The sequence below is a fragment of the Ambystoma mexicanum genome, chromosome 3p (genome assembly GCF_040938575.1).
Source record: "Ambystoma mexicanum isolate Mex_15411 chromosome 3p, UKY_AmexF1_1, whole genome shotgun sequence".
NCBI classification, from domain to species: domain Eukaryota; kingdom Metazoa; phylum Chordata; class Amphibia; order Caudata; family Ambystomatidae; genus Ambystoma; species Ambystoma mexicanum.
This window is the reverse complement of record NC_090925.1, coordinates 825,859,034-825,884,993: the sequence shown is the minus strand read 5'-3', so window position 1 is coordinate 825,884,993 and position 25,960 is coordinate 825,859,034.

Genomic DNA, 25,960 nt, shown 5'->3' with positions numbered 1-25,960 from the left:
AAGGCAAAATAGACACTTTGCACTGTTCTATATATCACTGTGTTTGTTGGCATTTCAAAGTCACTTTGCACAAGTGAAAAGCCACTTTGCACCATGCAACATATTCCATGAATCAGGCCCTACATATGTATGCTAGAATTCTGTGAGTGCAGTGCCATTTAGTGGGGGCAAGAGTAACATCTAGTATTTACAATCCAGTGAAGGTAGTGGAACTCATTGTGACTCCGTGAAGTGCGCTCCTTGCACCAGGTGGCCTCTGCTCTCTGGTGCTTACTGCTTCGGCACTCTCAGGCATCTGGGCTGGAGCCTCAGCATGCTGAGAAGAATAGACGCCGGCGCTCCGACTTTAATCCTTCATAACTATTTATGCGACCGTCTGTGGCAGGACATCCGGTTTTAGCATAAGTAGTAGCAGTGTGAGGGACTACTAATCAGAGAAAAGTTACATTTGAAAGAATGTGTGTTTGCAAGTGTTTATGTGGAAAGGAACTGTTTGGGGCGCTTTGTGGGCCCATGGAGAAGGCAGAACTGGGGGTAGCATGGGGACATATTGAGACAGAGTACCTAATTTGCATTGGACACGGACCGCAAGAATGGGGCAAGTGTGGGCATGAGATCTTGAATCGGCCTCATTTTTCTCTGACAACTAGCAGCATTGAAATGTGATTTACCACCCAGACTGTATACATACATACATGTAATACAGAGCAAACTGCACCTAACGATTATCTGCTTACACACATTCTGCAAATCTCTCTTTCTTCTTTAATTTATGTGTAAAGTGCAGATGTGCCCGAAGGCATAAGGTTGCTAACCCCATTAAGGGGTACAAACACAGAAGCTAATCACAAACAATCCTATACATAAATAATGGAAGACAGAATCTGTTACAGTCCATGGAGTCTAAAAAAGACCAGGAACCAGATAAAGAGCTGTGTTTTCAAGTTCCACTTAAAAATCCCCAATGATTCGATGCTTCTAAGATCTGGGGGCAGAGCATTCCACGGCCTAGGTGCTAGCACAGAATGCACTTACATTTGGTGCCCAGGACGTACGCTGCACCGCTAAGGTTGTTAAGCATGCATTTTGTGGGTAATGCGCTACAGCAACCTATTTGTCCCCTCGTGGGCGGTGTGTAATTATATTTTGTGTCCAGGACGGTCGCAGCGCCGCCTGCAGTGTTAAACATGTCTTTGTATCTAACGGATGGTAACAGGTGGTAACTAATGGTACCCAGGGCGGCCACCACACCAGCTGTGTTTGTTGCGATGCGCAAGATCCTTTTTTAATGGTGGCCGCGCCTTCCCTTTCACAGGGGGATTTGTGTTTGGAAAAGAGTTGTGCCCAGTGCGATCGCTGCGCTGCCTAGGTTGTTCCACCAGGTCTCAGAGGTGCAGGTTTCTTTAGAGAGCGGCCATCTTGTTCCTTGTGTTGCAGGACGTTGTATCGGGGGACTTTAGTATTGCATGTGGTTTGTTGCTCAAGGGTGCCGCATTCTAGGTGTTTTTCCAATCAGAAAGGTGTCTGGCTAATTATGTGTGGAAACAATGAGGATGATTTATTCCTGTGTTTGGAGTGCTGCAGTAGGTGTCAGCCCCGCCCCGCTATGGGATTGGATGTTTTTGGGCAGCCCTCACACATGCATGTCTTGTGAGAAATGATGACTATGTGAGGAACAGGCATGGGGGCGGTGCTTGGTTGTACAAAAGGTTGTACAAAAGGCAGGGTTTTTTTGTGGCCATAAATCTGTGACGTGCCCTTTGTTTTCTGCTCCGCTGCTTGGTGCCGGTCACGTGCCGCCGTAACCAGCCGGGCCCGTAACCAGTAGGTCCAAGGGAGGCCCTGCAGGCACCGTGCCTCACGCGCAGTGCGTGCAGAGACCTTCGGGGGTGGACTGTCTGGAAGGCTGCAGCAGCATGCAGTGATGCTTCCTGGATCCACACAACAGTAACATTAATATGCATGCATTCAAACTACTGGTGTTTACCCTGGTCCTAAGGACTTTCATTTTAGGCAGCTGGGGCAACAGAAGCACATTCAGCTAAAAAGATTTGATTAGGATCACACATCATTGTCAGGTGATGAAGACACAACCACATCTGCCATCCTTAGGCCTCATGCTTTTCTCTCACATTGTGTACATGGGGGAAAATGTTCAAAAGACAATTGCTGCAGCGCATGTATGTGTGTGGATGGCAGGTAAATCTGTGCATTCGTTTGATGTGATATTGCAGTATGTCACGCCAGAATGTGTTTTGTATGCCAGTCCTGTACCATTACTAAGAGGGGCACGAGGGTTGCAGGGAGGGCGGGTTGGGCGGCACAAGCACTGCATCTCCAACACCTTTGTGGATTTTAAAAATATATGTTTTTGGGTGGCAGAATTTACATGACACAGTTGCCTAAATGAATTCCAATGGGCGCTCAAAGTATGGAGCAACCAATGGTGACTGTAAGCCCATCAAGGTAAATTCTGGGCAGTGGAACTTTGCAGCATGACAAATAAATGGCAGAACCAAGATGGCGATTTAGTTACTTATTTGTGGGTATTTAGAATGCACCTAAACACAATGTGGCAGGATAAGAATTAGCAGTCCGCCAAATGTTTCAACACTCAGGTTATCACTAGAAAGTCAGATGTTATATGTACTATCACAGGTTCACGGATCTATTGCAAGGGCAGAGGGCCATTGGCAGGTCAGTCCCGGTACAAAGGAAGAGCTGAACAATCTTGGTGAGGTTTTATGTGTGCGACTCATGAGGAAAGAATTGGCTGCATAACTGATAGAAAGTAAAGGAGTACCTTGATAGTATTAGAACACACTTGTGGTGTTTCCATGGATGTGATTGGTCCATCTGCGGACTATACAAACTGGTATAGCTCGCAGATTGAATATAGCCTGGAAATTAATTGAGAGCGCTTACCTTCGCCGCCACCGCGCATTATAGCCCGGAAAATGTACTTGCCGCCTGCAAGTTAATTGCAGCGTTTTTCCAAAGCCACTCGCGTCTGCGTCTCATTCTGGAACTACAATAGTTGATGGTCCGCATTGACGTGGGAGCATGCCTGACTTAGCCCCACCCCCTCCAGGAAGACAACCACATTTTACTTTTGTTTTGTGTTTCCCTCTACATAAAACATTGTGCTTTAAGTTCCGGCACAACTTAATGCCCCATCTGTGTGCAGCAACATAAAAAGTGATCATGGCCCTTCATACCTCTTTTATCTTGCGCCCGCCAGCAACGTTTTCAACTGCATGCTGTACAACCCTATATAACATGGCCCGTGCTCCCTCACATAAACTAAATACATGTTTTCTGTTGGCAACAATGCTGAAAATAATAAGAACACACCCCCCAAAGGTAAGTGTAACACATTTTTAAATAATACCAATAGCCACATGCTAAATGTTATAAAGAATGTGTATTCATTATACTTTTGTAACTAATTGGTCACTATGTAAACCTTAAATTTGCATACCTGAAAAAAAGCTTTAAAAATACACCTGCATTTCATCCAATTCAAATCTCCACCAACCCACTGCTAATTACCTCTCAGAACCATATATAAAAAAGCTGCAACCAAGAAAAAAAACGGTAGGGAAGCACCTTATATTTTCTATTCCAACCTCTAACCCTTTTCCCAATAAATACTTAATTTCTGCAGCAATTATGCGTCATTTGTCCTTTTTTCTAATTTAATGAAATACTAAGAGTGTTCTAATAGCTTTATAGATCTGCAGCTCGGGCCGTAGCCGGCGTTATGGTCCCTCATACCACTTAAAGGCCCTCGATACGCTCGGGCCTTTAACTCAGTCCTTAGGACCCATAACACCCAATATGGCCCTTGCTGCAGGTCTTTAAAGCTATAATATAACAATGTAGGGTTCTGGACCCTCCGGGTACCTTGCAGGGGAAGTGCATGAACACGCTATAACAGCTGCATTTTTTTCCTATCATCATAGGCCCGTTTGCAATGTGGGGAAGCGTCACCAGACATGTTTGCCTGCAGCGAGGGTTGCTCCAGCGGCCCCAGTAGTCACAAGTTTGAGGATGAGGCCGAGTTATGGGCACTATTTATTTATTGTGCATTTGTAAGGCGCTTCTACATCAAGTAAATTGTGTTTCAAAGCGCCCTTTCAAGAGAAAATGCGCAGTAAGAGAAGACATTGGGCAAAAAAGATGCTGGAGGAGGAGCACGAGGTGCTTGGACAAGAGCTGGCAGTTCTGGCCCAGGTCTGCCCACCCTTCTCGATAGACACACTGCTGCCGACAGAGATGCCCATCGAAAATCAAGCAAAAAGAAAGAGGGCAGTGTGTCAACTGGGGGGTAAGGCAGCCGCGGCTAGGTTACAGGTTGCGGCCGATCCCGCACAGACCCCTGTTGTAGGGAAGCTGCAGTTCACGTCTTAAGGCAAGGGGCAATACGTGCAGCATTGATGCCACCAACAGGTAACCAGTTGGGCAATGGGGCAGTAAGTGGGGCACTGGAGCTGCCACCAGGTAAAGAGTTGAGAAATGGGCAAATTGGTTGGTGCACCCCAACAGTTTCCACCTGTTAGGATTCCAATGGGATGGCAGGTTTTACATTGACCGAGTATGCCTATGGGCTGCTCTGTGTCTTGTGCACTATTTGAAGTTTTCAGTACTTTCTTGGAATCGGCTGTGCACAAGGAGGAACAGCGGGGAAGCATCATCCACTACCTGGATGACTTCCTTTCATAGGAAGGAAAGGGTCGGCTGACTGCGCTCATGCGCTATCTTGATGGCCAGGGCCTGGCATTCCGCTGGCACCAAACAGAACACGGGGCCCCACGTAGCTGATAACATTTTTGGGTATCGAAATTGGTATGACAGAGGGCACTTGCAGGTTACCCCCGGATAAAGTACAGGGACTGATTTCTGAGATAGAGAACAACCTATCCAAAGACAGAACCACTTTGGAAAAGGTCCAACAGCTGCTGGGCAAGTTGAATTTTGCCTCCAAGGTTATCCCTGTGGGCAGGGTGTTTGCCCGTAGGTTGGCGAGTGCGATAGCAGGATTTACACAGAAGCACCATCATATCCGGCTTGGTTCTGCTATAAAAGAAGGCTTGCGAATCTGGCAATCATTCCTGCTATGGTTTAAGGGTGTGCAGTTATGGAGAACCCTGTGAAAAACAAGTGGGGAGCTACAGATGTATTTGGATGAATCAGGAAATGAAGGTTTTGGGGTCATCCTGGGGCAGGAATGGTGTGTGCAGAAATGGCCGATCCAATGGCGCAATAAGGGTAAGACCAAGAATATCATGGCACTAGTGCTCTGTCATGCACTCAAAGTCCCAGAATTCATCCTGTCTGCACCCGACACCTTTGACCACGCCCACTCATAAGCCCTGTAGTACCATGTTGCTGCAGCAGGGTGTATCTCACTCGGCACTCCGGCAAATGGGCTCATATTTGCTAAAGGCTAAACAACGGACACGCTGTGCAGGGCGTTTCCACCCACATCATCATTGGCAATTACCAGGATGTTTGTCTACACGGCGCGGAACTCGCCACGTGTTACGGATGCAACCATCACGTGACCCTATATCCTTGGCAACCCCATAAACAGCGATTGTTCGTGCCATACCACGCTTCTCAGCTGTTGTTCGTACTCAGCGGTTGGCGTTTCGTTTCTGGACTTGTGCTATTTCCTGGATTCATTGACCTCAGACTATGTTTTTACAGAGTGCCTTTGTCTTGCCCTTTTGCCGTGTTGCTGCTTTTGCTCCTCTTCGTTTGTTCTGCCTTGACCTCGGACACGGAATAACGGATTGCTTTTGGACTGCCCCATACCAGTACTGTTCTACCTGGAATCCACGGTCTTGTCTCTTGCTTTCTGGATCATCTCGGATTTTGCTATATACATACTACCTGTGAAGACCGGAGGGGGGTCTGTACTTCCGCTCTCTATATGGTAGAGGGGAGACACAGAGACCCCTGCCAAGATTCTCTAGTATTGGTAGACGTAGTCGAGCAATCAAGGACTAGCTTTTCAAGAGGTGATGCAAGCTGGTTCTTAAGTACAGTGTAGTCCCCAAGCACCCACGAAGGAATGTCCACACACTGTATCGGTTAAAACACAGTCTTTATATAATCAATATTTAGGGTGGTGTACACGATCACGATAACTCACTTTGTACGCAGAAATCAACAATGGCAAATATATATACAATTCTATAGTGGTACCACTAACGTTATTAGATCTTATTAAAGTGCATACGGTCAGAATGACACACAGATCAAAATAAAGATGAAACCAGCAGTAGAGAGAGGAAGGAAAGCAAGATGGTTGAGCTATAGGCGGAATACTGGTAACTGCCGTTAAACAAAGCTCTGTGTGGAGATCCCCCCACCTGGGCAAACTGTAGAAGAAAGATACAAGCCCAGTCCATATATTGTTTGTACTAGACTTTCTAATAGTTCTGCAACCGCAAAGTACCTGGCGTTGTAGCGTTCCACGTCGGGGAAATTGACAACCCTTCTTGAGTGCCCTCCCTTTAAGGCAGGAGTCACGGGTCGTCGAACGTCCGACAGAGAACAGGTCGAGCTACGACAGTGAAGTGGCCGCGTCATTCCTAGTGGTGCTCGTTGACGGGGAAGCGTAAACGTCCTGCAAGGACGAGGCGTGCGGGGCACCTCGGTGTCAATAGTTCTGGACCGCAAAGAGTTGAAGAACTGTGGCCCAGCAAGGGTGTCGAGTCGTCGGCGTCTCTGTGGTCTTAGGGTGGCGGGAAACCCACCGGTGGATGCTGCTCGGCGCGTCAACAGTCAGGCCTTCTCCGGCAGGATACAGCAGCGAGGATGCGGACGAGAGTGTCTTTGAATCAATTAAGTTTTTAGGCAATGGGAGCACGGCGGCTCCAGTCGGCGACGGCAGTAGGCGACAGTGGAGGACAACAGTTCGGGCGCTTCTCCTTGGAGTTCCGCAACAATCCCCGTATCGGGTCGGCAGTCTGTCGAAGGTCTGTCTACCAGGGAGCCTAGGCAAAAATCAGCTGTGCACGATGGTCCCTCGTAGCTCGGGAAGAGAGCGCCCTACCAGGTCCTCTCTGGGTCGGTTCTTGAAGCACAACAGCTTTCAGATTGCGAAGGAGAGCAACAGCAATTCTTCTCGTCCAGCGGGGCTCAAGGTTAAGCTTCAGTTACTCCAGTTACTCGTCGTAGTGGACTTCAGTTTCCGAACACGATTCCTAGCAGTGAGAGGTCCCCAGATATACTGTTGATCTCCCATTCATTCCGCTGGGTCATACTCAAGCATCCAATCACGACTACGGGCATTCATGCAGGCAGGCGGCCAATCGGGCATACGAGGTATTCAGGCCATTCACTTCTCTCCAGACACTCACAACAAGTTATGTGTATTGGGACAAGTACCGAGCCATTCAACACTCCAAGCTGCATTCATACCGGTTTCGGGCAGGGCTGTCTCAACCATTGTGTCAACCACCAGATACTAGACAGCCACCACATAGAATGTATATTCGTCACACACTCCATTCACCCAGGTCCCACCCACAGGCGTACCCACAACATACGGTCATTGAGAAGGCTCCAGCCAGTCAGATCGGCACTTCCCCACACTGCCATATACGGAATTTCCACCCAACAGCCAGCCAGGGGGAAGGGACAGAGGCAGTGCTTCCCGGGGCTTCGGGACGATCAAGGCAACAGGTGATGGAACGCAAGAGGCCATGGGGGCCATTTTGTCTGCATCAGGAATCTACCGATTCCAATGAGAGGGCCTGGGCATCCCAAAATGGAGGACGCTCAGGGCACCAGTCATTTCAACACGGAGCTGCCACCAGCCCGTTCCCTGCTCTGTGGGTCACACACAGGTGCCCAAAAACATACACTAGGGGCACAGGGTTGTTCCCCTACCCATGGGTGCCCTAAGGGTATCCCACGGGTCTGTTCACCAAACCAAAAGAGAGAGAGCTGCACCGCCAGGAGTCCCACATGAACTCCTGCCCGGAAAATACAACAGAACACACGATCAAAAGCAGTAAAGGAGAAGGATACGGAGGCCCTGTCCCTCCGATGCATTTCCAGCATCACACTACCCCATTTCAGATTCCACTCTGACAGGAGCTGTTGATCGTCCCGTCACTCAGGTGCATCCAGTGAGTCTACATCTTTGATTGGCTGTGTCACCAAGTGCGCTCTTTGCTGCTGCAGCTTGGCTCACTGAGGGTGCCGTTACACCGGTCTGGGCTATCCTGACTACTGCTTCTTTGTCCTTCCTTCAAGCCAGGCTATGTACATTTCTCTGGTAGGTGTCCTTATTGTCCCTTACTGTGTAGTTACGCATTCCCCTGGGTTCTGTTGTACACATTGCTTACCATGCCTGTTTCCTTTGCAGCCACTCAGAGGACCTGGTGTTCCTGTTCCTGCCAACCGTGGCCCTAATAACCGAACAGCTAGTTACTTATATCTTCTGTTGGGTGCTTAGGGATGGAGGTATTCATAATCTACGTGATCCACGAGTCTTGACAAGCTCTTCCTTATTGTGGTGGCACTCATGTTATGGCCAAAGGAATTGGGTAACAGAAGAGTGCGCTTTTGGTTAGACAATAAGGCAACGTTACAGACCATCAACTTACAATCAGCATCTTACCCTGCTGTGTTGAGCCTCTTGAGGAAGTTGGTGGAAATCTGCTTGTACCTGAGTATAGAGTTCAGGGCTTGCCATGTACAGGGTCTTGGTAATATTGCTGCTGATGCTCTTTCTCGTTTTCAGTGGAACAAGTTCCGGAAAGCTCATCCTGCAGCCCGGGGGAAGGGGCACAGTTCAAGAGCGAGCACTGGCAGCTGGTGTCATGGACAGGAGACTCTGGGACTTAGGGGACTGATCGCTCACACCAGGCGTTAGGTACAGGTACTAGTAGTGCTACGGTAAGTTTCTGAGTGTGTCACGTGCATTGGGCAACCCAGAAAGTGCTCTGGAAGAACAGGTGCGCTGGTTTGTAGTGTGGGCACACAGGAATGGAAGACCAGGAGGATAGCTCAGGAGTAACGTGCTCGCCTTGGAAGCAAGACGATACGGAGAAGCACAGGTTCGATCCCTGGGCTCACGCTTAGAAATCTCTGGGTATTAAGCACGTTATAAATAACCAATCATACCACTAGCTGGGCTGTGGGGCACCTGGCAGCAATAGCCATCTACAGCAAGTTACTGGGTAAAGGGGACCCTACAAAAGGTTTTATAGTACGCACAGCATTAAAAGGATGGAGACAGGTAGAACGGCCCAGGAAAGATGCATGCAAGCCAATTGATTTTGAGTTATTGCAGAAACTACTTAAAGCCCTGCCCGAAGTCTGCTCTGATGCCTATGAGGTATCATTATTTAAGGTTGCTTTTGCGCTGTCATTTTTTGGGGCTTTCCAGGTCTGCAAATTAGTCGCAGCCAGCAAAGAGGATCAGTTAGGAAAATCCCTCTCAGTGGGTGATGTTGCCTTTGTCACCAACGGCACGGGAGAGGGGTTAAGGATCAGGTTGAGAAATCTAAGACCGTTCAGGAGGGAAAAGGAAAATGGCTAATTTTGTATGGGTCTCCCGTCAAGGACAACTGCCCTGTCCAGCTATTGAAGTTTTTCCTGCCGATCAGGCCCCCCCCTACTAATACGTGCCAGCGGAGCCCCCTGACAGTTTACCAGTTTCGGAAAATCTTGTCAGCCTCCATGGGGACAGTGGGAATACACGGCAAGGGCTGGTCCTCGCACAGATTTAGGATAGGGTACCACCACTATGGCCTTCTTGCAAGGGATGACACTGCAATTTAGAGGATAGGCAGATGGGATTCTAACCACTACCGACTATATGTGAGGCCAGAGGACAACCCTAACATTGCTTGTAAAAAAGGAACAGAGGGAGGGACAGCTAAATTTTGAGTTCGTACAAACGACCTGCGTTTGAGTGCAGGAGGAATTGATTTGCTATTTGTTATCCTTGGTGTTTGATATTTTGTGACACAATCTTCTTGTATTGACAAATGACGCAGTAGGGTTTATGGGACATTTGTTTGTTTTTTGGGCTGAGAAAAAAGCACAACAATCGAATTGAGGTCCAAATTTGGGATAGAGCAAGACGAAAGTGGTTTGGCTGGGCATGTCGGGCATGAGGTGGCCTTAATTGTTGCCCGCAGTGCACAGGCAGCTGCGATGGAGGCCAGCACCCCGAATGATGGTCTTGCGCTCGGGCGGGGAATTACCAGGTCACATTTAGAAGGGGACACTTGTTGGCACATATGCAGGTGGCACTACGGATCTTGGCACAATAGTTGCCAGGCACAGACGTAGTTTGGTCTGAAATTACGCCCCAGCAGCAGTGGCGTGGAGCCTCCTCCATCACTGGAATGAAAAAATATAGACAGACATTAAACCGGAGCATTGACAAATTTGCTAAATCCGAGGGCATGGGATGTATTAGGCATTGTTGTTTAGGTCAGCTCCCGTCCCATTTTTAGGGTGTGCATCCATCCAGCAAGGGGCTGGACGTCTTCCTCACAGAAATATTGGTGTCATTAAGAAAGACAGGGTGCGGGTAGGTTCCTTGGTGAGTATGATTTACTGTTTTGGGGGTATTGGAGTCAGCGGGGGTGCCACCCCCAAAGCGTAGCGTAGTTACAGGGGACGGTCCTAGCCAGGGAGGAGCATTGACGCTGTGGTTTCGGCCGAGAGCGATACACAATGGCTGCACTAGAGCCAGGTTCAGGCTTCAACAGGCACGGATCCCCTCACGGACAGTTGATACTCCTCATCTACTGAATGCAGTGGTCCCGGGTCTATTACTGCCTGGCAGTTGCTAACCAGAGGCAAAAGTCTGCTACTTTGCACACCGGAAGTGACAAGTGTCACCCGTGGACAATAAATCTTCCGTGGACGGGAACTCTAAAGGGCTACCTCAAAAGGTGCTGTAGGACATTGCTTTGCTGAAGAAGGCTGGGACCGCCCCAATTTGGCTGCTTGACTCCAATAAATGTGATCTTTTGGTTCCAAAAAATATACATTGTCTCGGTGATTATTATGATTGGGAAAGTAATCATTGCCTCTATGTCTGGGATATGAATGTGAACACGCAAAGTAGGGCAGAGGCTTTCCAAAAAAACGAGGTGTGACTAAAGCCAAGGGACAGGAAATGTGATCTTTGCTATCACTGTCTGCCACCACTTACTTGGAAGACACACAGGCTTTGTTTGCTCTTAGAGTAAACCTGCAAGGCAACTATTTGCGTTGCGTGGTTCTTAAAGGGACACAGAGGGGAGGTGCCTCTGTCAAAGCGGGGAAGGCAAGATTGACAGGGCCCCTCAGAACTCACCAGAACAAGGACTGGTAAATGGTCTGTGTGTCTTGTGGTTTAGAGTGATTTACCTAAGATTATCTGAGCAAATATAACGTTTACCGAACCGCATTCTTTTGACATTTACTTTAGCTTCGATATTCTATAGCATTCCGTTTTTCCTTGGCTAACCGAACGTGTCAATAAACAGCAGCTGGAGGATGCGGGTCAGATTGAGGCTCAGGGCAGAGCGGTTCTAGTCCCAGAACAGCCGTATGGTCAGGTGTCTGAGACGTGGACCGTTGGCAGAGCTGCGTGTAAACCCGATACTGGGAAATGTTGTGCGTCACGCTGAGGTGTATTGGTAGCGCGGTGTGTGGCTTAACTGTAAGACTCTGGAAAACCTTTGTGTGCGCTCTAGTACTGAAAGGAACCGCAAGAGTTTCTGAAAGAGGACAAGGGGCAGGGGGAAATGGGGGGCACAAAAAATTCACTGCAACAACGGCCGGGGTAGAGAGAGGTGGATAGCCAGGGCCGGGCTCAATCCGAGGCGTCCACCGGACGAGGACGATTGGGGGGGGGGGGGGGGGAGCCCTAGGTAGCCGCACTCGGAATAGTGTATCGGTGACGGTGAATTACGGATCGCCTGTAAGATAACTCCAAGACTTTATGCAAATAAAGCTGCTGAGGCATGTTAACCTTCCAACCCAAACTGGTGTCGTGTCCATTTTACTACCGCCTGCATGGTATGACTGATGAGGAGAGGGGGGGGGTAAGAAGGGGCGGATAAAGGGGGGGGGGGCAAGGCGCTGAGTGCCCACGCTAAGGAAATGTGATCTTTGCTATCACTGTCTGCCACCACTTACTTGGAAGACACACAGGCTTTGTTTGCTCTTAGAGTAAACCTGCAAGGCAACTATTTGCGTTGCGTGGTTCTTAAAGGGACACAGAGGGGAGGTGCCTCTGTCAAAGCGGGGAAGGCAAGATTGACAGGGCCCCTCAGAACTCACCAGAACAAGGACTGGTAAATGGTCTGTGTGTCTTGTGGTTTAGAGTGATTTACCTAAGATTATCTGAGCAAATATAACGTTTACCGAACCGCATTCTTTTGACATTTACTTTAGCTTCGATATTCTATAGCATTCCGTTTTTCCTTGGCTAACCGAACGTGTCAATAAACAGCAGCTGGAGGATGCGGGTCAGATTGAGGCTCAGGGCAGAGCGGTTCTAGTCCCAGAACAGCCGTATGGTCAGGTGTCTGAGACGTGGACCGTTGGCAGAGCTGCGTGTAAACCCGATACTGGGAAATGTTGTGCGTCACGCTGAGGTGTATTGGTAGCGCGGTGTGTGGCTTAACTGTAAGACTCTGGAAAACCTTTGTGTGCGCTCTAGTACTGAAAGGAACCGCAAGAGTTTCTGAAAGAGGACTATTTATTGAGCGGTCTGAAGTGTTGGATTGCAGCGTTTCACAGCCCCTTGCTCCAAACGAGACCCCTTCCGTCTTCTCACCTCACACAGGGCGGATGTTATGCCAGCGATGGGGGGGGGGGGGGTTCCGAGGGGAGGGACAGACCTCTAGCGGCGATTGTGAAGAGGACAAAGAAAAACACGCCTCACCTGGTGCAATAAGCTCATTGAGTGGACCCCCTGCTCTGCATAAGTGCCCCATCGAGCCGCGGGCCCCTCCCTCGAGCTCCAGGGAATATCCTCCCACAGTCAACACACCATTTTCTGGCCTTGGAGCCCAGGGTGGTGTTCAAAGGCACTTTCCGGAACTTCTGAAGGCGGAGTTCACGGTTCAGGCGCTCCTGCCGCCCCCACTACCCTCCAGGTTACCTCTTCCAAACTTTGACATCAGATACACGACATACCTGTATGAAATTGTACATACCTGTATAAAATTGTCTAACAAGTGAGGCCTAAAGCTAATGTACACAGTGACATTAACATCTGTCAATACCCACACAGCGCTGCTGAGTGGGCATTTACAGATTTTGGGTGGGCCTTGTGTGCTCAGGCCCTACCCCTAAATCTGCAGCAGAAGAAACTCTCTCCAAATGTGGAAAACCCGCAGATTATTGAATTTTTAGCAAGATAGGGAAAATGCGGAGTTCTGTGTTACACCCATCCGTTTCAATGGCTGATAGCCGTCTGGTACTTTACCGAGGTATGTAGCGAGATTCCCCAATGTGTACTGCAGGAATCCATTTTTTAGATTCCGTTTGAAGCTGCTTTATACTAAGGAGGTTTGCAGTGCGATCAAAGGATTCAGGTTGTGAGATCTGTATTCTGATAGCACTTGCTTTTCGTGAAGAGCTGGGCAAGCTACGTTTTACACGATTAGGGTCTGACTGCGCTAGAGGCACAGCCTGCATTAAGGGCCGCTCTTATGGGCCCCGCCGGGATACCTACAGCTCTCCTCCAGGGAAAGGGGCGTCCCGCGCCCAACCACATCCTCCTCTGGCAGGGGGCTGCTGAGTTCATTCCCTTTAAACCTTTAGTTATGATGGTCAGCAGGCACAATCATCCAGCAACATTACAACCTTAAGTAAAGTGGTACGTATGAAATAATTCAAAAGTTCACATATTCGTGTCTTAGCTATGCAATTGCTTATACAAACCAGACCCATGGCGTATTCGTTTAGTGTGGTGATAGAAAACCACGGAACTCACTCCAAATGTCACTATGTCTAGGGGTCATGGGCTGCATTTCAATACATGTCTCCTCAAGGTCAATGGCCCATGCTAGTTCCTTTAGCCAATCCCTCCCCTGTGGTGGATGTTGAGCCTTCCATTTCTTAAGGATGTATGGCTCAGCTCAGTGGCGTAACACAAAATTTGGGGACACCTGCGAGCCATGCTGAGGGCCTCCCCCCAAACTCGACAACAAATCACGGGTCGCGCCACACTCTGGGCCGGCCTAGATTACCAGGCTTGTGCAATACGCACAAATGTGCTGCTGCAGGGGTACACCGCACACTGCACTAGGAGAAAGATATACATAGGTGTTTTAATGCATTATACAACACACTTTCTGAGAAAAATTGGCTAAAAGGCCAGAATGTTTGCAATTGTTTTGTAGTGTAAGAGCAAGCCAAAAATCCAATACATGCAAGTCAACAACAGTGCACAGGAACATTAATGCTTTAATTAATATAATGCTTTGCTATTAAAAATGCCATGCCATGAAAACATGTCAACTAGCTGCACAATGTAGAACAGTCTAGACACGTAATAACATTACAGTAAATCATGCCAGGCCACATTCTGACATACCTAGACTGCTTTCACCAAAATGCCAGTCAAAGCAATAACACTTATCATGGTTATTTTATCACAGATGCCCAGAAAAATATACAATACTGCAGTAAGAAATGGCTAGACTGGCAGCACCCACATGCCAGTCTAGCTAGGTAATTACACTTAGTAAGACTGCTTTTTCACAGATGCCCAGTTAAAATAAAGTCAAGCCAAATAATGAAATGATTGGTCTGGCTGCACCAAAATGCCTCTCTAGCCACTAATACCACATATCATGCCTGCTTCGCCTGAACACGGATGCCCATTATGATTTAACACACAATCTCCATTCCACACCACCCCCACACATCCTCTCTCCCTTTCACTCTTTTCCTTGTCCCAGTGCTTATGTGTGCGGCTCCTTGCCTCATAGGTAAGTACTGGGATGAGGAAGAGGGGGACTAGGAGTAATGAAGATTACAGGTAATTAAGCCAGGCATTACCTCTATCTCCCTCTACCTCACCTCAGTACTTGTGTATGAGTCAAAGTGCCTCATACACAAGTACTTGGACGAGGAAGAATAGGGCGATGAGTAATGAAGATAACCAATAAGTAACCAGCTGACTGGGTTTCAGCCCTCCCCTACCACCCCACTCCTCTTGAAATTTGGGGCTATTTTGACTCATACCGGGTGACTTGCAGAGCCGTTGCCGGACAGAACAGGACTCAGCTATTAAACGGCACCTGGGTTTCACTGTTAACAAAGGCACACACTTACGTAAAGCATTTCACTGTTAGTACCTGCATTCAAATGCATAATTCTTTAGGCAATTGAAATCTTGATATGTGTTTAGTACTTGCATGCCCAGGAAGTGATTGGAAGGGTAGAGAGGGGACAGGAGACCGCTTATTCTCACAGCAGTCCAAAAGTGGGTGCTTTCAGACTTAAAGGAGAGAGTTAACGTCTTGTAACATTGAAGCTGCACTAGAATAGTCTCATTAGAATGCATAAAGAAGTTAGATGCCCCACACAAATAAGTTTGTCCCTCCCCTACCACCTGTGAAGTTAGCACCTCTACCAACATTTGACGGATTATCACCACCCGCCCCCGAAATATAGGTTTCGTTGTGCCCCTGAACACAAGCAGACACACCATTCACCACACACACACATGCACACCCAGCAACCCATACATTTAAGTGTGTACCCGTTCACCATACCGGCAAACCCAGGCAGCCACCCATACATTTAAGTGTGCACCCTTTCACCATACACTCACAAAGGCAGCCACCTATACATTTAAGTGTCCACCCTTTCACCATACACTCACGCAGGTACGCATCATGGGGTTGAGGGGAGCCCTATTACTTCAACAAGAAATTATTTCTTTTTGAAGTCACACCGACTTCATAGAGAAATTATTGCTGTTAAGGACTGAACCATTATGGCAATTATTTCTTTATGAAGGCAGAGTGACTTCAAAAATAAACTGTTTCGTTTTGAAGTCATAGAACTCCCACACCCCATGACATGGAGACCTCCAGCCTAGAGGCTTTCATGTCATGGGGTAGGTGGAGCCCTCGAACTTCAAAAAGAAATAGTTTCTTTTTGAAGTCACTCTGCCTTCATAAATAAATGATTTCTGTTAAACTGTAACAATAATAAGCAGCCATATGAATTTGCTATAAAGGCTAAGAGGTTGCATTCTGGGGGCTCAATTTGGTAACATTCCCATCTCCATGAGACAGCCGCTGTTCGGTGAATTTCAAATTGGTATCATGTGCGTTCAAGATGTTAAAGAAAACCATCCATTCTTGTTCACTGCCATCCCATAATATAAATAAATCATCAATATAACGGCGCCAAAGGATCACCTTGTTTGTGTGTATTGATAATGTTTCCTCGGAGAACAGTTTTGCTTCCCAAGCTCCCATAAATAGGTTTGCATATGTTGGTGCTACCGTCGTGCCCATTGCTGTACCACACAGTTGTTTGTAATGTTGGCCGTCAAACATAAAGGCATTATGTGTGAGACGAAAGAAAAGCATGTCCAATAACATTTGTGAATGGTCTCTAAAACTTAGTGATTTGCTGGATAACATTTTTTTTAATGGCTTCCATACCTTCTTGATGTCTGATACATGTGTATAGAGATATCACATCCAACGTTACTAATAAGTACCCCGATCTCCATGGTATTAGATCGACTTGTTGGAGAAAATCAGATGTATCCTTGACGTATGATGGCAGTGTCTGGACAAATGGAAACAGGAATTGATCTAGGTATTTTGACGTCCATAAAGAGGGAAGGAAGAAAGAAATAAAAAATATGGCGGGGGGGAAAACCCCTCATGGCAATACCAACCAAGATCACATGAGTAAAAAAGAGCATTTGTAATAGAGGTCACGTAGGTCTATTCTTCAGAATATGGCCTGCCATGCCTTTAGGGTGGTCTGTACTGGTTCGTATGGACAGTTGTCATTATATGAAGTGTTTAGCAATATGTATTTATTTATTTTAATAGTGTCCTCAAGTCACAAAATTCCACTGCTGAGCGTTCTAGCTTTGCATGCAGTGGTGTATTCCCGAGCCCATACCAATAGGTAGCGAATTGCGCCTGAGAAGCTAACCAATATATTTGAAAACGTGGGTTTGTGAATCCTTCTCTATTAAATGGCAGGGACATGTCTTCCGATTTTTTTCGGACGGCTCCTGCGTGCCACAGAAACGGAGACAATGATCTGAATTGTGAGTGGGCAGTGTTGGGAATGTGTCCTCAGTGTGGAGTGATGGGTGGAGACTGGTGTGTCCTGGATGAGCAGTGTTGCACAGTTGACCCTTTGGATGCTAGTCCCGGGGCACTTATGTTGCACTGTCTTGCATATGTTGGCTGGTTTTGCACTTGGGATTGTTCTGTGTGTATGTGTGGAGGGTTGTTGTTCGTGTACTGGGAATTGTTTTGAAGTCTATCTGTGGTCATGTTTTTTGTGAATAGAGTTTTGTGGGAATGGTGAACGGTGGTTTTTGATAATCAACAGATGGTGGGGTTGCTGTGGGGTCGGGTTGACTTATGACTGCACCACAGGTCTATTGGATGTGGATCAAGAGGGAGGGGTATGTATCCTACTACGAGTCCATTGTATATTTGTACTGGAAAGCCCAATATTTTGAGAGGGAGCAATACAAGCATGTACGCAGTGGTCAAAGAGTAAAGAGAAAAGGTAGTGGAATGACGGTCCCTCTGCCCCGCCCCCTTTTCTGTTCCCTTCACCCTCCCATATTCACTGTCACCGCCCCTCCCACCTCCAATTTAAACTCCCTACCTGGGTCCTTCTGTTTGTCCCCTCCGGCCCACAATGCTGTGTTTAACAACAGTTCTGGCAAGACTGGAGAAAACATGATGAAAGAATATGAATTTAAATGACAACAATTAATGTGTCATTGCCTCCCCCCAGCATGCAGCCTCCCCTTCCAATCACCAAACATTTGCACCTCTTAAGGGACATGCCCTGGACTATAACCACTGACCCATCCCTCCCATTACCTGAAAACCACTCTGTGCCTACACAAGCACCCTAGTGCCTACAGCAATTCTTAGATTGCTGCCTGACTGCTTGAGAATGGGCTTCATCTGCAAGCAGTCAATTGAAATAAACAAAGCTTAGTCAGCACTTGCGAGATAGCACAATGAGGTTTGACACAGAATTGTTACTGGTAGAGCCCAGTTTCACATCCCCAGCAGGGTGAAAATTATTATTGAAAAAAAAGGGTTCTTTCCTCTCCAGGTCACAAAGTAAGAGAGCAGACGACAACATATTTGCCTGAGAAGTAAGGGAATGTTTGCAATGAATCAGCAATGATTGCCCCAGAAAACCTAGCCTGGGACCCTTCTCATGTGGCCAGAGAAAGGCATACGCTTTCTGATCCCGACCCTGGGAGTGGTGTTCTGTGGGAGGACCACATGAGGGGGGTGAGCAGGTCAGGAGGAACGAGAAACCCCCATATTCAACTTTCCCTGAGACCCCAAACTTTTCATGGCTTTTTGTAAAATGGAAGAAATAAGAAAACCCAACTTCAAGTCCCATAATTCCCTAAGTACTGGGACGAAGAAGACGGCCAGAGTGGTACAATGTTGCAGGAGTGATCAGCTGGTGAATGCAGATGACCCATACCTGAGGGAGAGAGGCTTACAGGCGCCCTCAAGTGCAGGCCATAGAGAAGAGCGGAGGGAGCAAGAAGCAGAAGCAACGTGGTTTGTGTAGGCAGCCCAGGCGGAAGTTGGAGGAGAGAGATGACGCAGAGACCACTGTTCGGCAGATATCAGCTGCCGGTCCAGATAGGGTCTGTGCCTCCCAAAACCTGAAGTGCAGAGATCTCGCATCAGGAAGTGTACAAGAGGGACTATTGCCCTCTGGGGGTCTGCTCTGCAGAGGGTGTTCAGCGGGAAGCGAAAGCGAGGGAAGCTTTCCTTCCCAGGAGGCTATCTCCGGTGGCTGGCGTGCACATGAGGGCCTCAAGGCCGTCTCCGGTGGCTGAATTGCACCAGAAGGCCTCAGGAGCAAAGCGAGCTCCTATAGCAGGTGGCGTGGGTGAATGCAGATTTAAAGAAGCAGTCTGCCAGATCGCAAGGAGCCACAGAAGCCGAAGTACTGCACACATCGAGGGGATCGGGAGCGCACCCCTTACCCGATGAGTTCACAAGCAGGTAGTGACCCCGGAGCGCTTCAAACCCGCTCTCGTGTTGAAGGCAGACGTTCAACGAGTAAGCAGTACTTGCGTTAGAAAAAAGCAGTTTTGAAAGGAATTTTGAATTTTGAATAACGAACAATTGAAAAGCAGCATGAGGCACTCGCGTATGAGTGAAAATGATTCTCAGTAGCAAAAGCCATATTAACAGAACCAAATGACTGTAACTTTAAACGCTTGAGTCTGTGGAAAATCCAGCAACCAGAAGGCGTAATGTGGTTAAGAATGAAGACCTACAAGCTTTGCCCAAGCCAAGAGAGACTAAGATCAAGGCAAATACCATCCTGCACATATTGCCAACAGCAGAAAGGGTCAAAGGAAAGGTCCATAAGGTGTGAAACTTGGTGCCCATACTTTGTCCAACATATGATAAAAGCTGGTATAAACGCACATTGCAAAGCCAAGGGAGAAGCAGAATAAAACCCTATCCTTGTCAGTATTTGGTTAATGGCGCAGTGGGGAAACGAGTGTCAAAAAGGCTGCCCTTCTGGAAAAGCATATTCAGAGGGAGAGGAGCATTATTCACAGGAGAGTATTAAAAAGCATCAATGTGAATCTTGTTTTCCGTGAAGAGTTGTTAAGTTGTGAAGCTGCAAACTGTGGATACTATGAAGCTGTTAGGAATTTTGTCAGTGGATCTTGACCACAAAAGCACTCGTTGTTATGAAAATTTATTTAGGCTGGGAAGTTTACCCGGATGCCAAATCTTTGGAGGAGTACGTCTGACATGGTAGTAAACCAGGTGGAAGATGAAGAAGTGCTACAAAGTTGCCCTGACAAAGACAATTTATGTTGTTTGTGGTGCTGAAAGAAGAACTGTATTACGCTGTTACAAAGAAGTTATTTTTCTTTAGAACTTATAAGTTGTGACAAATCATCCTGATCAAGACAATTATTGTTGATATTGACGAGCTGAGAAATTTCCCTTTATCTAAGGAGGATAAATCATATACTTGTTCAAGGAAGTGGAAGAGCCTTCTATTTTCTTTGTTGAATCACTGGAGTGTTGGAACTTTTAATTGACAAGTTGAAGTTGCAAAGCACTTTGGTGGAACCTTCTATTGACATGTTGAAGTTGTAAAGAACTGTGTTGGAACTTTGTTGCAATCCAGGATTTCCTTATTTTCTTTTCTTGAACTGTGAAACAGAATCCAGCTTAAATCTGAGACGGGGAATTCACTCAGGTTATCAGGAGAGACTGTGGTTACATTAGAAATTCATCATTGTTTTGAACTGCCATGCATATCTTTATTTATTTATTGTATGCATAAGTGTGAAGGACAGATATCCTTTGTTAGAGTGTTTCCTTTAGTTTATTTTAGGCAGGCAAATCCTTGTCAGGGTAGGGATAGTGAGGCGTTTATCCAACCTTCGAATTTAATAAAATGGCATTTGTTGAGAAATCTTCACAAAGTTGTATGAGAAACCTGAAGGCGTCTCACCTGCTAGTCCCCGGGGATCTGTCATCCAGGTGGCCAGGACACGGCCATCGCTATTGGATCCAGTTCCTGGGGTTGGACCAGTGCGGGAGGATCACCTGGATGGGGCTTTTGGGGAGTTGAAGTGGGACACCGAAGGATGATACATGGTATCACTGTCACGATCCTACTCGCCTGCCACCCAGCACTGCTATACGTGCCTCTGCCTTTATTTCCTTGTTTTAGCACTGTAGTTTTGGACTAATCTAATTGCATGTTCCATTCCGACTTTTGGGTTAAACCAGCAGATGCATTCTGGGACATGTATGCTGTCCAAAAGGCAGAGGGCTGGAGGAGGCATACTAAATAGATTTGTTTGCAGCAAGCTACTAAGAGCTGCAGAGGGCCTGATTGCATTCACCTGTTCCAAGCTACTGCAGGCTAGGCTGCAGAGAGCTGGGGAGAATTTGATTAGAGACCATTGCTACTACTGCGGCAGGCTACTGCAGCCAGGGCTGGGCTTAATTGAACGCAGCTGCCAGAGTCTACAATCAGGCCAGCCTGATGGCCTCCTGTTTCTGTTGATGCTTGCAGCTCCCTCTCCAGTCTGCTGCAGCCTTCCGCCCTGCTCCTCTGGGCTTCCCTGCCTGGCAGCCTTGCCACACTCCGCTGTATTCTGCCCTGCTCATCTGGGCTCCCAACTGGCCGCTCTGCCGCGCTCCTGCTTCTCTGGGCTCCCAACTGGCTGCTCTGCCGCACTCTATTGCATTCTGCCCTGCTCATCTGGGCTCCCAACTGGCAGCTCTGCCACACTCCGCTGCCTGCTGTCCTGCTTCTCTGGGCTCCCGTCTGACGGCTTTGCCGCATTCCGCTGCCTTCTGCCCTTCTCCTCTGGGCTTCCCTGCCTGGCAGCCTTGCCACACTGCGCTGCCTCCTGCCCTGCTCATCTGGGCTCCCAACTGGCGGCTCTGCCGCACTCCGCTGCCTGCCGCCCTGCTCATTTGGGCTCCCGCCTGGCGGCTCTGCTATACTCCGCTGCCTTCCACCCTGCTCCTCTGGCATCTCACCTGGCGGCTCTGCCACACTCCACTGTCTGCCGCCCTGCTCCTCTGGGCTTCCCTGCCTGGCAGTCTTGACACACTCCTTTGCCTTCTGCCCTGCTCCTCTGGGCTTCCCTGCCTGGCAGCCTTGACACACTCCGCTGCATTCTGCCCTGCTCATCTGGGCTCCCAACTGGCCACTCTGCCGCGCTCCTGCTTCTCTGGGCTCCCAACTGGCCACTCTGCCGTACTCTATTGCATTCTGCCCTGCTCATCTGGGCTCCCAACTGGCGGCTCTGCCGCACTCTGCTGCCTGCTGTCCTGCTTCTCTGGGCTCCCGCCTGACGGCTTTGCCGCACTCTGCTGCCTTCTGCCCTTCTCCTCTGGGCTTCCCTGCCTGGCAGCCTTGCCACACTGCGCTGCCTCCTGCCCTGCTCATCTGGGCTCCCAACTGGCGGCTCTGCCGCACTGCGCTGCCTGCCGCCCTGTTCATCTGGGCTCCCGCCTGGTGGCTCTGCCATACTCCGCTGCCTTCCACCCTGCTCCTCTGGCCTCTCACCTGGTGGCTCTGCCACACTCCACTGCCTGCTGCCCTGCTCCTCTGGGCTTCCCTGCCTGGCAGTCTTGCCACACTCCTTTGCCTTCTGTCCTGTTCCTCTGGGCTCCTTGCCTTGAAACCTGCCTGTTCTAGCTTATGATATCCTATCCTGTCCTGTACCTGGTAATTTCTTTCTACACTGCTTTCTACTTATATACATCTTGGTCCACTGTGGAGCCTCCACTTGAATCCATTTGACAGTGTGACCCTGGGTTGGTCTCCGTTCAGAACAGATAACGGAAGACTTCTGTTGCCATCACCTAATCCGTTGAAGTCGTACCTGTCTCAGTTTATGGTCTTTCAGTTTTACCCTTGCACTGAGTATAACAGGTATGTTCCTATAATTTGTTATATGTTAGCATTGTCTCCGGAATCTCCCTTAATCTACTTGCATACTGTGAGAGATAGCCTCTGCCCTGTGCTCTCCGCCTAGGCTTGTGACAATCGCCTGCCTTATGACACCTTTTCCCCATTCCAACACGAACACGTTCTCAAACCGTGTGTGGCAACAGCCTAATACCAGAGCTGTTTACCTGACATGTCCCAACACAAGGGTCAGGTAATTGCTGACAACTCCACACACCTGACTGTGCCTTCCCTTCCCCACTGGGATAAAAGGCAGAGCACAAGAGCAGACTCTGAGCAAGGCCTAAAGCACAAGGAGGCAGCTATTCCAGGACAGCAGTCCAAATGAGGGGGAAAGGTGGCGAGACCTGAAAAGACGTCAAGGAGGGAGTTGCCCTTGCCCTTTTCAAACCAGAACCGCAAAGCCTCTGACAAAAGATCCATAAGTCCGAGAATCAAAGCTGGCGAATCGTGTGACGGATGTCAGCAGTACTTGTAACCCTCCTGCGCTGATAGCCAGGGTGGGGAGATGCGGTTGCCACAGTGGTAGCGTCCTTGACTCCAGCATGAAAAGAAACGCCAACGAGTTGAACACAGCCGGTGAGTCGGAAGAACCTGATAGTGGACCAGACTTTGTTAGACTCAAGGTTTCAGTGGCAACATTAAGAAGATTGAGAGACAGAGGTCTTTTGTGAACAAACTTTGACCCAGAGATAGAGTGGTCCGGCAACACGTGGCCGCTCATTCGAAGGTCTCGGGCTGGCACCCCTATCATGAACAAGGACAGTATTGAACTGAAAGATACTGAAACTACAAGTACTAAGAGGCCATAGAGATGGCTGGCGTCAGGTGTCAAGGTGGTCATACAAGGGTAAAGCCAAACCCCTTGTACAATCGAAAGTCATGAGACATGTTGTAGAAATTGGAAACAGTGGAAAGTGGGAACCCGACTGAGGGAATTGTGAAACTGACATTTGAACCTGGCTGAGGCGAACGCCCTATGAACAGTGATATTGTGAAGCACGCACTTGCCATAGAATTACAGCATGACCCAGCGAGATGTTATCGCCCTTCGGAAACCTCTGTTTGAATTGGCAAATACCTTGAAAGGCTAACGCTGACAAGAAAGATCAGAGCCCGGCTAAGGGTGAACCTAGGGTGAAGAATAATCACCCGACGTGAAGGTTATCAGAAGAAACAGTTTGTTTTGTTATTTTGGAATGTCAGGCCCTCTAAAGCAAGAGACTTTGGATGAGAAGAGACTTAAACGCACAGGGCCCTGATATAGAGAAAATAAACTGTAAGCTTGTGCCAGAGAAACCCAGGAGTGTGATGTGCTCAAGTGTCCCACCTTGTTCCGTGCTAAAAACGTGGGGCAGGGACCGATCATAGCATCCTGACTATCATTTGGTAAACGCTTCTTTCTTTTCTTGTGAAACATTACCCCACACTATTTTGTAACATAGCGGTAAGGATTGGCAATAGTTTATTTTTAGTACAGGCCCTTTTTATTTGACTAGACTCTACTAGGACTGTATTATTATTATTTGATGGTCGTAGCTTGCTCCCATCTTAGATTTAGGTTTAAATTAGGCGTTTATCTCCCCCATTTTACATTTTAATAAACACCTATGAACTGTAATTGCTTGTTTCTGTCTTGTTTGGATACCATGCCTTCCTTACAGTTGTCTGCCTCACATTTCTGACCCCTCACATGTTATACCCTTTAGTTCCCTCCCACTTTGACCTCTACATATACGTCATTTTGATTCAAGTGACAGGCTTGCAGGGCGGTCATATGCAGAAGGCTAGAGGTCGAACAGTCAAAGTGAGTGGAGGCTCATGGAAACTGGCATCCACTACATTTTTGCAACCATTATAACCATTCTGGACCTGTACATTTTGAAGTTAAAACATGCTACTTTATTTTATCACCCTGTAGTAGTTGCAGCTAAACTGAACTATCATTGAATGTACCAATGTTTCCATAATATTTGAACATCGTCAGAACCTACAAGTACGCAATAAATAATTTACTTTATTTCTAGCCCCAATTATTTCACATGTTTTGTGCACATTCAATCTTATTTTCATAAAGTTAATGCAAGCCATTCGACATGGACATTTGATTAGGTACGGCGGAATGGAATTCCTCTTTTTCTCTGTTAAGGCCAGATCAGAAAATAGTCTAAATGTGGAAACTAGGTCAACTGTCCGACACCAATCAGTATCCCACATAATTCTCCTCATGGGATTTCCAATTAAATCATTTCTAGTGACACCCAGATCTGATAATCCTTAATTGCAAGCATTGGAACAATCTAATACGACCTCTGAATCGGATTTAAGAATGGAGGCTTTTGAAGACGAAAGACAAAGAGACCCATACTTTACGAAATAGTAGTAATGTATGCCATTCAACTTGAGCTGTTAGGTAGGCTAGTCCCAGCTCAAATCTGATTCCGACCTGCAGCGTAGAACCATGTAAAGACAGCACTCTCCTCCAGAGGATGCCTTCCAACCTGTTTCAGTGAAAATCCTTTAGACTTAGAAATTCAGCGCCATAAAGCAAAGCAGGCACAGCCTTTGATTTATAATGCAGAATTAATGGCAACGCAGAAAAATTGCCAAACTGGTGGTCGTGCTTCATTAACTGGGCTGCAAAGATCTGCACCTTCAATCTTGATTTGTTAAATAAGCTTTCAGAATTTTGCCTGGACGAGATCTGAAAACCCAAATATTTAAACTCTAACAAGATCTAACCTAGTTGTTACCAAGGTGCCAACCGAATGAAGGATTTCCGAGTCGTAGTTATCAAAATCTTAGCTTCATTGATGCGCAAGTTATTATTATTGTAAAAGTCCTGAAGTGCATTGATGAATCTTTGAAGTCCAATCAGGGTTCTATCCAAGAGGACTCTGTCATCAGTTTCGGAGAGAAATTGTAAAGAAAGAAAGCCTAATTTGGGAGCAAAGGAGCTGGTTTTCTTAATGCAATGATTTGAGTCTGAGATGTAAAAGTTAAATAATGCTGCCGCTAAGAAGCACATGTCAGAGACTGTCAAAGGTATGAATTGTGCCAAACATTGATCCTAGTATATCCAGTTTTATTTGTAGGGAAGAATTCTCATATAAGCTAACCACCACATCTAACAAGGATGCAGGCATACCCCAACTAGCAAGTTTGCTCCATTATTTGGATCTGTTTACATTGTCGAACACATCAGAACGATCAATAAATGCCATATCAAGGAGCTGTTGCTTAGTGG